The sequence below is a fragment of the Eptesicus fuscus genome, chromosome 3, assembly GCF_027574615.1.
Source record: "Eptesicus fuscus isolate TK198812 chromosome 3, DD_ASM_mEF_20220401, whole genome shotgun sequence".
NCBI classification, from domain to species: domain Eukaryota; kingdom Metazoa; phylum Chordata; class Mammalia; order Chiroptera; family Vespertilionidae; genus Eptesicus; species Eptesicus fuscus.
In genome coordinates this window covers 50,852,910-50,867,303 of record NC_072475.1, presented here as the reverse complement: position 1 = coordinate 50,867,303, position 14,394 = coordinate 50,852,910, and positions in this window count along the sequence as shown.

Below are 14,394 nucleotides of genomic sequence, written 5' to 3'. Positions count from 1 at the left end.
TAACCCTCTAAACTTTATCCATAAAATGACTTTCTTTAAATAACAACAAAGCACACCTCTCTTGGACTTGTTGAAAGAGTGTTGGCCTTCTCCCACACCAAGCTTGTTCCTTCCTCCAGAAGACTGCATTTGCCATTCTTTCTGCCTTGAATACTCCCCCTACACCACCAACCTCCCACACTCTTGGCTGATTCCTTCTCCTTCAGATTTCAGCTCACATGTCTCTTCTTCAAAGAAGCCTTCCCTGACTACTTTATCTAATGGTGTCCTTGCCCCACTAGCTGGATTGTTTTCTACATAGTACTTGGGCAACCCTTCAGGCACCTGAGGTTGAAAGATTAGTACTTGTTCAAGATCAAACATTTAGGAAATGGGAGACCCAATTCTACAATTCAAGTCCACTGATTTCCAAATCAAAGTCCTTTATGTTCTTCACACCTGGCTAGATACTGTTAATCAAATTAGCTAATCCACTGGGGAAAAGATGTAGGATGTTGTAGAGCAATGTCCATGGTTGATTGAAGAACACTCAGAATGTCATTCAGACTCTCCCAGTTCTATTTTCTTGCTGTCTCATCCCAACTCTCTCTCCTGAGTGTTTGACTCCATGAAAAATCTGACAAAGCACTGGCCTGTGATTAAGGCTACACACAAACTAACTATGGAAACTCTGTAGACGTTGTGAATGCTGCTGAAAGGTCTCATATATGTTGCATGTATTACGCACTGCCCAACTCAAGGGGGCACCATCCACATTATGTTGCAAACCAAAAATGGTGATTATGTGTGATATCAAGAAGGCTTTGTAGGTGAGAACTTTTACTTTTGTAACCACAGACATGGTTATGCAATGAAGAATCTCTCCTGTCCCACCTCTATCAGTTCTTAAGACCTTGTACTCTCTCTTGGTATTATCTCTCATGCAGACCCTCCTATTCTCCAGGACCCTCAGACACCACCTACATGATTTTAAGAGTCTCTTAACTGGTCTCCCCAACTGAGATCTCTCTATCTTTGCTTCTCAAGGTCTCTATTGAATTCTATTGCCCATCTCTGATCATGTCACATCTGTGGTCAGATACCCTTCATAATTTAAATTATCTACCAAATAAAATACAGATTGCTTACTAAATACTTAAAGGCCCTTTGCACAGGCCACATCTGTGCTGATCTTACACATTTTTCCTTGTGCTCAGTAATGCAACAAACTATTATTCCCAGCATTCAGTAACCCACTTATTCTCATAATACAGCAATTTTCTCACTAATACCTTAGCTCACCCTGTTTTATCTTTGGAGGCATCAAAAATTCTTACTTCTGTCTCCACATATCAAAATCCCACCCATTTCTCAAGATCTAATTAGAATGATACTGATCTGTCAAGCCAGAAGGGAGATCCCTTTAATTGCACACGCATCACACTCGACATATCCTTCCTTTGTGTGGTGTGTGCCTTTTTTTTTACCTGTGGTATTTCAACTTCCTCCAACTCCTATGCAACCTCATGTTAACTAGAAAGCACATTCTCTGAGGGTAGAGACTAAGCCTGATTCATTTCATCTTCCCATTCTGCACTTAGCACAGGGCTATGGTTGGGGCAAAGAAAAGCAGCTGTGGCATGATTGAATAAAAAAATACATAATCACTATTGATTTATTTATCCTCATTTGTCTGTGAACATCTGTTTTTCATTCAGTACAAAGAAGCTGAACTAAAACAATAGGACTATCAATAAAAACAACAAAAGTACAAAGTATAGTGATTCCAATGTTGTGCTTAATGAGTTTGACTGTCCGTTTATACAGTGGGCATGTGGAGGTGGGCTGTAGAATTAGAAGGGTTGGGTGTATGCTACAAAAACTATTTCAATATGTAGAGGGACTTAAAGGCTGATTTGCGCACGAGTGCAAAGACTCTATTAGGAAGATACTCAACCCAAGAGAAGAGACTATTGAGGCCAGAAAACTTGCTTAAAAACCAAGATTTTAGGGAACAGGTGCAACTTTTGAGTACAACTGGGTGTGTATTTTTCAATCTTCTATCTGGTTTTACCCTACCTTTAGGGACTTTTGCAAGGGTCTGAGTAAAATAAATTTGTGATAAAATGAAAGCTAGGGATAGAGATAGAGATAGAGACAGAGACAGAGATAGAGATAGAGATAGAGATAGAGATAGAGATAGAGATAGAGATAGAGATAGAGATAGAGAAATAAATAAAGTGGTCTTATGTTAAAGTGTAATCAAAGCAGGGTGGAGAGAGTATGCCCGGGGCCTTTGTCACCTAGCACTGATGTGACTTTGTGATGTGGAAGATGCATGTTGCTAGTGGCTGATGGTATCATAAAGAGACACAAAGTGACATAAACAGTCTGATCATGTCTCCCAATGGCTAAAGGATGTGGAAATTGGTTAAAAGAGATGGAGAATGTCACCAGGGTTGACACAGTGGTATGCAATTGTAGAGACCTGGGGGACTCTGCAAGCAATCTCAGGGTCAGGCCAGGCCCAGAGAAGCCTCATGGAATCAGCAGAGATCATTTCATGGTGGGTTGTGGCCCGTTCAGCCAACACAGATTGCAGGAGGGAAGAGCATGCTGTCACCAGGAGTCCTGCATGCAACATTCTGCAGATTTCTTAATGACTCACAAGGGACTTCACAGTGGTAGGGCTTCTATGAGCCTTTTTTGACTACTGTCCCAGGTTTATGTGACCAGGAAACATAAGTTATAAAGATAGAAAATTTACCTCCCCATTAGGTGAATTCCATTTGGTGAAACTCCTTGCAGGAACACGTAAGAGACAACACTAAGTAAACAGCGTGGAGCCCCAAGGCCACGTTGTATTCCTGTTCTTCTCAGGAACTGAGCAAAATACAAGATAAGGTGACTCCACAACTGGCTGGATGCTCTTTCCTGAAAGCTAAGCCAGTTCTCTCACGACCTAGCCCAAGGTTAACTTCGAGAGTTTGATAATGGCTTAAATAGCCTCAAGAATTCAGCCACAATCCATGACTAATGAGAAACTGGTTTAATCTGGAGATAACTTTGTAGGTTTGGAACCTCCCTAGATGGGTCCTGAAATCTGATTTGGTCTGGATGCCAAAAGTCATAGTTGGGAAAGGCCAAATCTTTGTATCTGCCTACACCTCACCTTAGCACAACAGATAGGAGGGTTCACAGGTGTCCTAGGGTAGAGTGTTTGGCTCAGGGCTGAAATCATGGGCTCTCAACCAGTACCCCATGTATGACCATATCATTAAGGGTCACACAGAATTTGGATACATAAAGTCAATCTCAAAAATGGCATATGGTCTATTGGCAGTTGAGAGTAAAGCCTTAGCCCAACCAATGTGGCTTAGTTGGTTGAGCATCATCCCATGCACCAGGAAGTTACCAGTTAGATTCCCAGTCAGGCATATGCCCAGGTTGCAGGCTCAATTCCCAGTAGGGGGCATGCAGGAAGTAGTTGGTGAATGTTTCTCTCTCATTGATGTTTCTCTCTCCCTCTCCCTTCCTCTCTCTAAAATCAATAAAAACATATATTTTTAAAAAGGAGTATAAGCTTAGGAGTCAGACAGGTCTGATCTCTAATCCTGACTTCTTTGATTTGTGATTTTGAGCAAATTAGTCACTATGTCTACATCTTAGCTTTCTTGGCTATTCTCATGAGAATATTATTTATTACCTTATGCATAACTGCAAAAATCAAAGGAGGTTAAATGTGGCACATAATTTATTGTCCTGCATGTCTCAAGCTTTAAGGAGAATTCTTAAATCTTGGCCCTGCACATAGCATAGCTTTTTAATGTGCTTTGTCAATCAGTAAAGGAATAAATAAAAGAATGCATAAATGGAGAATGAATGAACTAATAAACACATCACACACCTCTAGGAATTGAGTGAATATAATTCTCTGTGTAATTATCTATGATTTAATAACTATTTAAAATTATTCTTTTTTAGTTTGTCTGTTTATTTTTACTTATTTAAAATAAGATACAGAGTGACCTACCTCCAGCCTTTGTTTACAGAATCAATTACTTCTACTTCAAAAGAGTCAACTTCTTTTTAGATTTCGTTTTGCAACCCTTCACATTTCATCTTCTGCCTATTTTGAAAAAAAAAATGCTTTATAAATAGGCCTCTCTTGGATGATTTCTGAGTTGTCAAGTTCTCCCTTGAGATGCAAAGACCTGTATGAAACAATGCAGATTCAGACAGAGCTGTAGGTGCTGTGTGGTTGGTGTTTTTGCTGTGCCTTCATGTTAGCCCATCTCTCTGGGGAATAATCCATAGCACTTCATGGGCTTCTCTTTGGAACATGCTTCTCAAATTTGACTCATAGAAATCCCCAAGGAGCTTATTAGAAATAAAGTCCTGGACCCATCCTCAGACATACTCAATCAGAATTTCTGGGATGGGTTCTGGTGAGCTGTGCCTTTATCAAGCTCTCCAAGTGATTTTGACAATGAATCAGGCTTAGGAAATATATTCCTAAAAAAAAAAAAAAAAGAAAAAAAAAGATTATTTCCCTAGGTGTGCTATCTTGCACTTGTTTTTATAGATACTCACTACAATTTTTCCTGCCAACTTCCACAGTTCAGACAGAACATTTTGTGGTATATTTCCTTTGGAAATGTTATGTTTGTCCCTGTGCATTCTCTACTCAGTATTATAAGAGCTGTCCCTGGTGGTAAGAAACCATGTTAATGGATTTCTCTCCATGAGGTGAACCCAGTTTTCAATGCTCTTTGTTAGAGATCTAAGTACATACTATATTCTTGACAAAACAATCACCTGATGGCTAAGTGCAGTGGGGAAGATATTGTCATCAGCCAAAGTAAAAAACATAGAATAGTGTTTAATATCTCATATTCTTGAAGCTGGTTGAAAATGTATGCCAAAAAACTTGACTCCTTAAAATATACAATCTAGTCCACCTTTCAGATAAGGGAAAAAAGAATAATTGATCCTGGACCATGGGGAGGTCTGATTATATCAAAGGAATCCTCATCTCTCCAACCAGGTTATATCATCTGGAATTGATTAGTAAGAAATCAACCAGCTTTAGGACATCACTTTAGAGGGTTATGTTCTTCTAAGGATAGATCTTGGGCTCAAGTTTACTGTGTAATACTTACATCCATTCTGTATTTTTGTAATCATCCCACCTCATTCTAATTTTTTTTTTCTTCCTGGGGAAACCTCTTGAGTTGACAAATGAAATTGAACCCATTCTTTGAGCAGAGACAGCACTGATTTCAGAAATACCTCTCCCTTTCTGTTCAGCATCCTTCACTGGGCTCAGTGGTCATCAGTGTTTTCAGCATCAGTGATGGGGCACAGATGCAAGTTTAATGTTCACCAACATTAAATGATCTGACAGCTTTGGGACATCTTTTTGGCCACTAGTCAGTCTCCAGTTGGTGACTTACCTGACAAACATGGTTAACACTTGACTCATTCTTGCTGGTACTTACTGTGCTCAGCCAACAAGCCATACAACTGGCAGTCTGTGTAGATTTGTCCTTGGGGCCAGTCATCTGGAACACCTTCCAGAATGTTAAACAGACATTCTGTGTCTATGCAGCTACTAAATACACAGAGTACCATGGCAAAGTGGCATAAGCTTTGAGAAGCCTAAAGTCCTTGACAATAGTCAACACATTTCCAGTAGCATGAAATGAGCTATTGAATTCTCCTGGAACAATCTTAATATCTTAGGCAGGAAAAATGATTAGAACAAATTCAGGGTGGTTGCATGAATTTTAAATTAAATAGAGATTGAAAAAGCACACCCCTCCACACACACACAATAAATTAAGGTGTTTGGAAACTGGAGGCTTTGAAATAAGAGTAATGAATAACATCCAGGTGAGAGAATGAAAAGATGAAATCTGCTCATATGTAGCAGGTGGTCTCCCCTCTTCCCCCTTCAAAAAGAAATGTGTTGATGGTGCCTACGTAGATCTCTGGGGGATACAAATATTAAGAACACTTAGTTCTTTTCTGAAGTTAGAAACAGACACTGAGACATGAATTTACTTTATAATGGAAGCGTTCCTAGCAGAAACTGGTAAGGGAGTGGAAGAAGAGACAAATAAGACTTTTGGGAAAAGTCTTAACTTCAACCCGATGCTATCAGGGAGCTTTGGAATATACACTTCACCTCAATGTCCCAAGGGAGAAGCACTTCAGACTCCAGCCTCAGTCATTGGCTCAGGGTTGCTTGGGCAGGGTGGAGGTGGGGTGGAAACTCGAGGCACTTTTGGGTCTTTGCTGGGATGGGCAAAGGGGCTCAAGGGCAATGCTATGCAGAGATGTAGGTACAGGCCATTAAACGAAAACATACAAATGCCTGTGGGGCATTGAAGGCATCCAAAGGGATTTGAACAGGCCACAGACAATATCTGTTCTAGCTCTAGTTTCCACTCTGCCACTGACCATCCTAAAGGAAAAAATTCTGTAAACATTTACCTAATCTGAAAAATTGAATATTGTAAAGCAGACTCTCAAGGTAGAAAAAGTGACTTACTCATTCACACAATACTTATTGAGCACCTGCCATATCTGAGTTAAGTGCCTGGATTTGAAGATGAATGTTCTTTCCCTTGAATGTGATAGGAGCATTTTTTACTTATGTATAAAAAGCTATGGGAATGGCCCCCAAAGCAAAGAAGGTGGATCCAAAGGGCAGTGAAGACCACCAAGCCTAACACATAAAGCATTAGGAAATAGACTTGACTCCATAATAGAGTAAAACAATTAATACTTATTTAGTGACTACAGAGAATGTTTTCTAAATTTCAAACAGAAACAATTAAATAAAAAAGGACAATGGCTTCAATGGTCCACACCAAATCACAGTATCTGCAATGCATAGAGCTCATTTTGTAATAAAGACCAAGTAGAGCCTAGGATTTATCCAAGTTCTGGTCCTTGAGGGCCATGGAAGAGCTAGCTCAGTTACCTAACTTGTGTCTCTGTGCCTTTGGAGGGCAGCTGGAGGAGCAGCCATGCCTAAAATAGGAGCAGAAATGGGAACCCCAGGAAAAAGTCATTAACAGAAGAGGAAGCCTTTTCCTCACTGATAGGAGTCAGCTGTAAGTGGGTGAGGTGGAATATTTCTTTCCCCATTGCTTCACATGCTCTAATCAGAAGTCCCTGGGCTGCTTTTTTTCTTTCACCAGTTCACATATTCCAACAATCAGTCACTTTCAAACATCATCACTTCTGCCAACAGATTCTGAACCATCTAGTTCCTACAGGAAGAAGGCATCTCGGAGGATCCAGCTAAGTAATGAATGGTTTACATATCTGTGACCAGTCAACCTTGAACCTGTCAGTGAGAGAAGAGCTTGTCAAAGCCCTTTTGTAATATGGGTCTCAGGAGTAGCAGAACACAGAAGACTTACATTCAGGAGCATGGCTCCAGTAGCCTGAGTTCAAGGGCAGGGTTCTAGCCTCAATCATCTCTGGATTCTTCTTTTAAGGCCTAGAATACTTCACACATGTGGGCAGAAGTGAACTAAGGAAAGCTGAAGAGTTTGGTGAGCTACTATGACACCCCCAAAAAATGCTTTCTGCAAAGCATATAAAATCTAATTCCTTAGCTAGACTGCTCTAAATTCCATTCCCTGGCTCTAATTTAATTGTCTAGTTTTCCCCCCAAGGCTCTTCTTCAAAAAGAATGAAACAGAGTGCACATTGCAAGTTGAAATATTTTTGTATGATAAGAGCAAATTTTAGTTCATGCTTAAGATAAATTATTTATTTGAATAATACTTTTAAAATTAAATATATTTTCCTTTCACATTTGTAATTGTTTTAAAACTAAAGAGGGGGGCAAGAAAATAAAATGTTACATGAGTAGAATAGTTTGATAATTGCCCAAATTTTACCTTTTTCAGATGTTTTGATTTCATTAAAATTTATTTAGTTTTAGTTATGCAATGTTACTATTCATTACAATATATGCATATTTCTTCTTTTGTAGACATACGTGATATAATTAAAAGGTATTTATTCATTACTTCTTCCTTTATGTATAGTAATATTTTTCCCATTTAAAAATTATTTTTACTAGCATAGTTACACATACAAAATTCAATAAAAGTCCATTTTTAGTGTCTATGTATGTTTATTTTCTAGCTGTTCTTGTCATTCATTTCACTAACCCTGGTGTGGGAGCTTATAACCTGTTTGCTAAATGAATTAACAGGATAGAAAGAAACTGAGAAGTCATGAGAAGGACTCTTTTCACAGGTTGGGCTCTTTTTTTATTCCCAGATAAGACAGATTTTACTTCTACTTATCTAAGTTTTGACATAGTCACCAAATTCTCAGCTTGATGACCTCCTAAATAGAACTTTCAGGCAGGGAGTGAGAAAGGCCAAACCATGCCTTCACCTTCAATAGCCCACATTTTTATTTGCTAGTGGGAGCTCCCTCTGCTCTGTTTTGATCTGTAGAGATTGTGTGGGTTATATTGATGCAGTGTTGATTAGGGTTGGAAGGAGTAAAAGTTGGTTGGCTCTGCTTATTAACAGATTAAGTGCAATTAAAGAGTACAACTTTGCTGACATCTTTGAGTCCATATTTCAGATAGAGGATTAGTTATGTACTGAGAGTCAAATATTTTCCTGACCTGTGGTTGTTGCAGAGAGCTCACAAGGTCACTCAGTCAGATATCAGGCCTCTCAGGTATGCTCCTCCTTAGTCTGCAACCACTCAAGCCTTCCTCTTTCCAACTTGTATAATAGTCACATCTGCATGGTTTTGCCTTTTCACCAGACTGTGAGTCCCCCAAGGAATAGAATCCAATCTGATTCATCCCTTAACCCTTCACTGAGAACAGCACAGGAGAATGAGGTATTGTAGAAAGCTTTATTTCTATGGAATCAAGCCCCTGAGTTTCCAAGGTCTCATTTCCCTTTGTCCCATAATAGAAGAAATGTAGCTATAGCTTCAGAAGAGCTATGATTAAAGCTGTTGCCCAGAATTTCTGTTCCATGTTTACACAGTCTAATCCAGCATCAGGTTAACTTAGTTTGTGTTCTCCCCTGCAGTTCATCAGTCCATTGTGTGTGGGGTCTGCAGGGTCACATGGCTATGGAGGGAACACGGGCAGGAGCAAAGCCAGAGGAACCAGAGAGCCAAGAGTGCCAAGAGCCAGGAAAGAGTTCCTTTTGATAACCAGAACTGTGAGCCAAGGCCCCTCACCCTTACCCTCAGGACAATGAAGAATGAGCTCCATGAACCAGAAGATTTAAACAAAAGTATGGAAAATTTATTACAAGCAGATTCAGACTTCCCACATGGGGAGGCCCCCAAAGCCTTGTAGTCTTGGGGTATATATTTGCCACAAGTCTGCTCTATATCTATCGATGCCGTCACCTGATGGATTCCCTCAATTGTTCTTGCCCAGCAATGGACCTGAACTTTCTGTATTCCTATGCATCAGTTCACCTTACTGTTGCAGGTCCTCTCTTGTTTTCACATGCCTCCAACTTTGAGTCCAAAAACATTTTGTTATTCCTGCTTGGTTGGTTTCTGTAATTAGGCTTGCTCAACTGCCATGTTTGCCTTTGCTTACGTTCTACCTGCCTTTGTTTTCCACTGGACCCCTGCCCTGTTTGCTCTCACTTTGTCTGTGAGATTTTGTATCCCCAAATTTTTGCAGGTTTATAGTGGCCCTGTTCTCCCTAGCCAATGATCTCTGTTCCCAGGTTTGACTGGCAGCAAGCACCTTCCCTATGTCATCCCAACTCACTGTGCATGTGCCTATCTTCTCCTTTGTCCAGTTTCTTCCCCCAGTAATCTGTAGGGAATGGGCCAGTGTTTCCCTGGGGAGTGTGAAATTGCTGCTTCCTGGTGAAGGTGTGCCAGGGTTCTTGTTCCAGCATTAAGAAGGGTTCAGCAATCTGGAGAAAGGATACATGTGCAACTGAAGTAAGAGTCCAGAGATGAAAGATAATTTTTTTTTTTTTTTTCTTTTTTTTTTTCTTTTTTTTATTTTATTTTTTATTTATTTATTTTAAATTTCTTTATTGATTAAGGTGTCACATATTTGTCCTCATCCCCCCATTCCCATCCCACACCCCTCCCCACGGATGCCCCAACCCCCTGTTGAACTTAACCGTTGGATAGGCTCATATGCATGCACACAAGTCCTTTGGTTGATCTCTCCCCCCTCCTCCCAACCTCCCCTATCCTCCCTCTGAGGCCCGATAGTCCGATCGATGCCTCCTTGTTTCTGGTTCTGTTCTTGTTCCTCAGTCTATGTTGTTCATCATTTCCCCTAGATGAGCGAGATCATATGTCACTAGAGATATACTTATAAGAACTGAATGTGAGACGAGCAATAATAGTTATGCTGACAGGCAAATGAATCAGTCTGTAGTGAGTTTCTTTCTGGACCAACAGTTCTTTTGAGACCCAATTTCAATGTCCACCAGTTCCTTATGTGTACATGTCAGCACTGACCCCTCTGCTCTGGATGGTGGACAAATGGTGTTAACGGAGGTCCAACTCCCTCTGGTTTGGTCTCGGCCGGACCCAGAGGCACGGCTTCACCCGGACTAAGGGGCACGTGGCCTCACCCAGACCCAAGGGGCGCGTGGCCTCACCCGGGCCCGGGACCCAGCCTCACCCGGATGGATCCAGGGGCACACGGCCTCACCCGGACCCAGGATCCGGATTCACCCGTACCCAGGCGCGCAAGGCCTCACCCGGACCCAGGGGCACATGGCCTCACCCGGGACCAGGGACCCAGCCTCATCTGGGTCCAGTGGCGCGTGGTCTCACCCGGACCCAGGGGCGCGTGGCCTCACCCGGGCCCAGGGACCCAGCCTCACCTGGGTCCAGGGGCGCAAGGCCTCACCTGGACCCAGGGGCGCGTGGCCTCACCCGGACCCAGGGGCGCGTGGCCTCTCCCAGACCCAGGGGCGCGTGGCCTCACCCAGACCTAGGTGCGCGAGGCCTCACCCGGATCCAGGGACACATGGCCTCACCCGGACCTGGGGGCACTTGGCCTCTCCCAGACCCAGGGGCGCGTGGCCTCACCCAGACCTAGGTGCGCGAGGCCTCACCCGGATCCAGGGACACATGGCCTCACCCGGACCCAGGGGCGCGTGGCCTCTCCCAGACCCAGGGGCGCGTGGCCTCGCCCAGACCTAGGTGCGCGAGGCCTCACCCGGATCCAGGGACACATGGCCTCACCCGGACCCGGGGGCGCTTGGCCTCTCCCAGACCCAGGGGCGTGTGGCCTCACCCAGACCTAAGTGCGCGAGGCCTCACCCGGATCCAGGGACACATGGCCTCACCCGGACCCAGGGGCGCGTGGCCTCTCCCAGACCAAGGGGCGCGTGGCCTCACCCGGACCCAGGGGCACGTGGCCTCATCCGGACCCGGGACCCAGCCTCACCCGGATCCAGGGACACAGGGCCTCACCCGGACCCGGGGGCGCGTGGCCTCTCCCAGACCCAGGGGCGCATGGCCTCACCCGGGCCTAGGTGCGCGAGGCCTCACCCGGATCCAGGGACACATGGCCTCACCCGGACCCGGGGGCGCGTGGCCTCTCCCAGACCCAGGGGCACGTGGCCTCACCCGGGCCTAGGTGCGCGAGGCCTCACCCGGATCCAGGGACACATGGCCTCACCCAGACCCAGGGGCGCGTGGCCTCTCCCAGACCAGGGGCGCGTGGCCTCACCCGGACCTGGGTGTGTGAGGCCTCACCCGGACCTGGGACCCAGCCTCACCTGGATCCAGGGACATATGGCCTCACCCGGACCTAGGTGCGCGAGGCCTCACCCGGATCCAGGGACACAGGGCCTCACCCGGACCCGGGGGCGCGTGACCTCTCCCAGACCCAGGGGCGCATGGTCTCACCCGGGCCTAGGTGCACGAGGCCTCATCCGGATCCAGGGACACATGGCCTCACCCGCACCTGGCATCCAGCTTCACCCGGACCCAGGGGCACATGGCCTCACCCGGACCCGGAATCCGACTTCACTTGGACCCAGGGGCACGTGGCCTCACCCAGACCCAGGGACGAGAGGCCTCACCTAGACCCAGAGGCGTGTGACCACACCCGAGCCCAGAGGCGCACAACCTCGCCCGCACCCGGGTCCCAGCGGGGTTTCGTCTTCTTGATCCCAATTCCTGTTGGTCAATTCCCTCTCAGCAATTCCTTCGGCCATTTTCCCAGAGCTCCAGGACGGCTGGCGCAGAACTCGTTGGGCAGCGGGCTCGGCGAAGCTCCGGTGTGCCCGGTGCACGGCGGCGGGCTGGTCCGGTGTCGCTGCGTTGGCCCTTGGGTCTGCAGCGGTGGCCGGTTGCCGAGCGTGCGCACCTGGCCGCTTCCGGGGCATTGAGATTCTTGAAGGACTCAGAGGTCAGCAAGCGCGGAGTCTCCCACCCCATGTCTCCCAGGGGCTCGTCTGACAGTGCTCGGCAGCCAGTGGAGCCGTCCCCTCAGCCGGAGACCACCGGGGGAACTGCGCCAAGCACGGTCCAGGCCGCCATTGTGTCGCCTGAGCCGTAGTTCTTAAAGTGTGGTCTTTGGGTCACCGGCATCAGCATCATCCCGCATACCCTTCTTTTATTCTAGTTGTAGAGCATCCGCTCAGCCAGCCCTCTGGTGGTTCTGGATGGTGTCTGCTCTGCTCTCCCGTCGTAGTCTCAAAGTTGTTGTGGTAGGCAACGATCAGGCTTCCGCCCTATGCCTCCATCTTGGTTCTCCTTTGTATAGTTAAGTCTTGATTGTTGTTGGTGTCACTGGGAGGAATTGTCCTCCAGGCCAATTGGCCGTGAGGGCCCTCTTTGTCTATAAAGGAAGAGTTGCTGTGCAGGAGACACGTTTATGGGCCGGGTCTTGGTGCCGCAAGGCTTTGGCGCTCACTGAATCTGCCTTTTGAATGTGTCCCTTATGCGCGTGGTTGAAATCTGGTGTCATCTCACACAGACCACTAGATGCCCTCGTTTCTGGGTCTCCAATGGAGTGTGGGTCAGCTACTGCCTGAGGCACTCAGCAGGGATTACTGCAAAAACTGTAGTTTCCTCCTCCTGTCTGAGTGGCCCTGGAGCAGTCCGACTAGAACCGCAGTTCATCTGGTCAAGCTGCCAGAGGGCAGGCCACCCACATGCACAAGCCGTTGCTTGGAGCGCAGGTGTGCCTGCAAGACTTGCGGGGCGGGTCTTCGAAACGTGCGGGGCGGGTCCCAGGGTGGGGAGGGTCTCAGGGAGGGGCGGGGTCTCAGGGCGCCAACAGGCCATGGCGTGGCGAACGCAATGGCTGCAAGTCTGCTCCTTCTGCCTTCCACGTTTCTAAGCCCCCTCGTTCCGCACTCCAGCGCAGCAAACACTGATTGCTGGGCGCACCTCCGCAAGAGTCCCGCCTCTCCCCGCAGGCGTCTGGGTCTCCCGCGCGTCCCCAGAAGCTGGTTTTCAGGGTGATGGGGAGCTAATCTCCCCTAGGGTTGGAACAAAAGCCGCGCGTCCCTTCCCCCACCACCAGCCCGACCCACGCGCCTCCGCAACTCATCCCCTCCGATTTCGCTGGTTTCCTCTTCCCTCTTAGCTGTAAATCTACCATTCAGCCATCTCTCCTGTAGTTCTGGGTGGCAGACGCTCTGTCCTCCAGTCGTGCCCCTGAAATTGCTGTGCGCGGCGCAGTTCGCAGTTCATTTGTTTAACTTTGCCGCCTTCCTGGTTCTCCTCCGCCAAAATGGCTAAAGGACTTGAATGTAAGATGGGAAATCCTAAGAATCCTCCAAATCGGTGTTGGCGGCCTCCGGGGCCCCGAGGATCTCCCTGGGCAGCTCGGCCAGGTCGGTGGCGCGGATGAGCCCCTCCTGCAGAAAGATGGTCTCTTCCTTCACCGAGAGCCGCTGCGCCGAGTCCGCGGCCACCGCCACAGCAGCTGCCGCGGCGCCCACGAGCCCATGGCCCTGGCTGCGGTGCTGACTGAGAGGAGCAGCCGCCCGGTCTGGGGAGACACGAGCAGCTGTCGCCTCCCTCACCAGTCCATCTTTTAGTTGTATTTCCTAAACTGCCATGCGAGGCAACAGATCAGCCTTTCACCTCCGCCGCCATCTTGCCGAGTCTCTGGAACCCCGCATTGAGTTTTTAACAGCAAAACTATTAACTTACAGTGAGAGTCTGCTGTTTAGACTTACAAATGAAGCTTTGAAACCCTTGAGGGAGGGAAGTTTTTCTGCAAAGTCAACAGCTAATTCATCAGAGATCCAAAGTTAGAGGAAAAAATTCGAAAGATAATTTTGAAAGGCATTGGGGGTCAGAACTTTAGCTAAAGGAGCTAAGTTCTCCTTGTCTCAGGACTCCTTGCTTTTTATTAACACAATTTGTCCTAAGGCAAGGTGGAGATACACATCA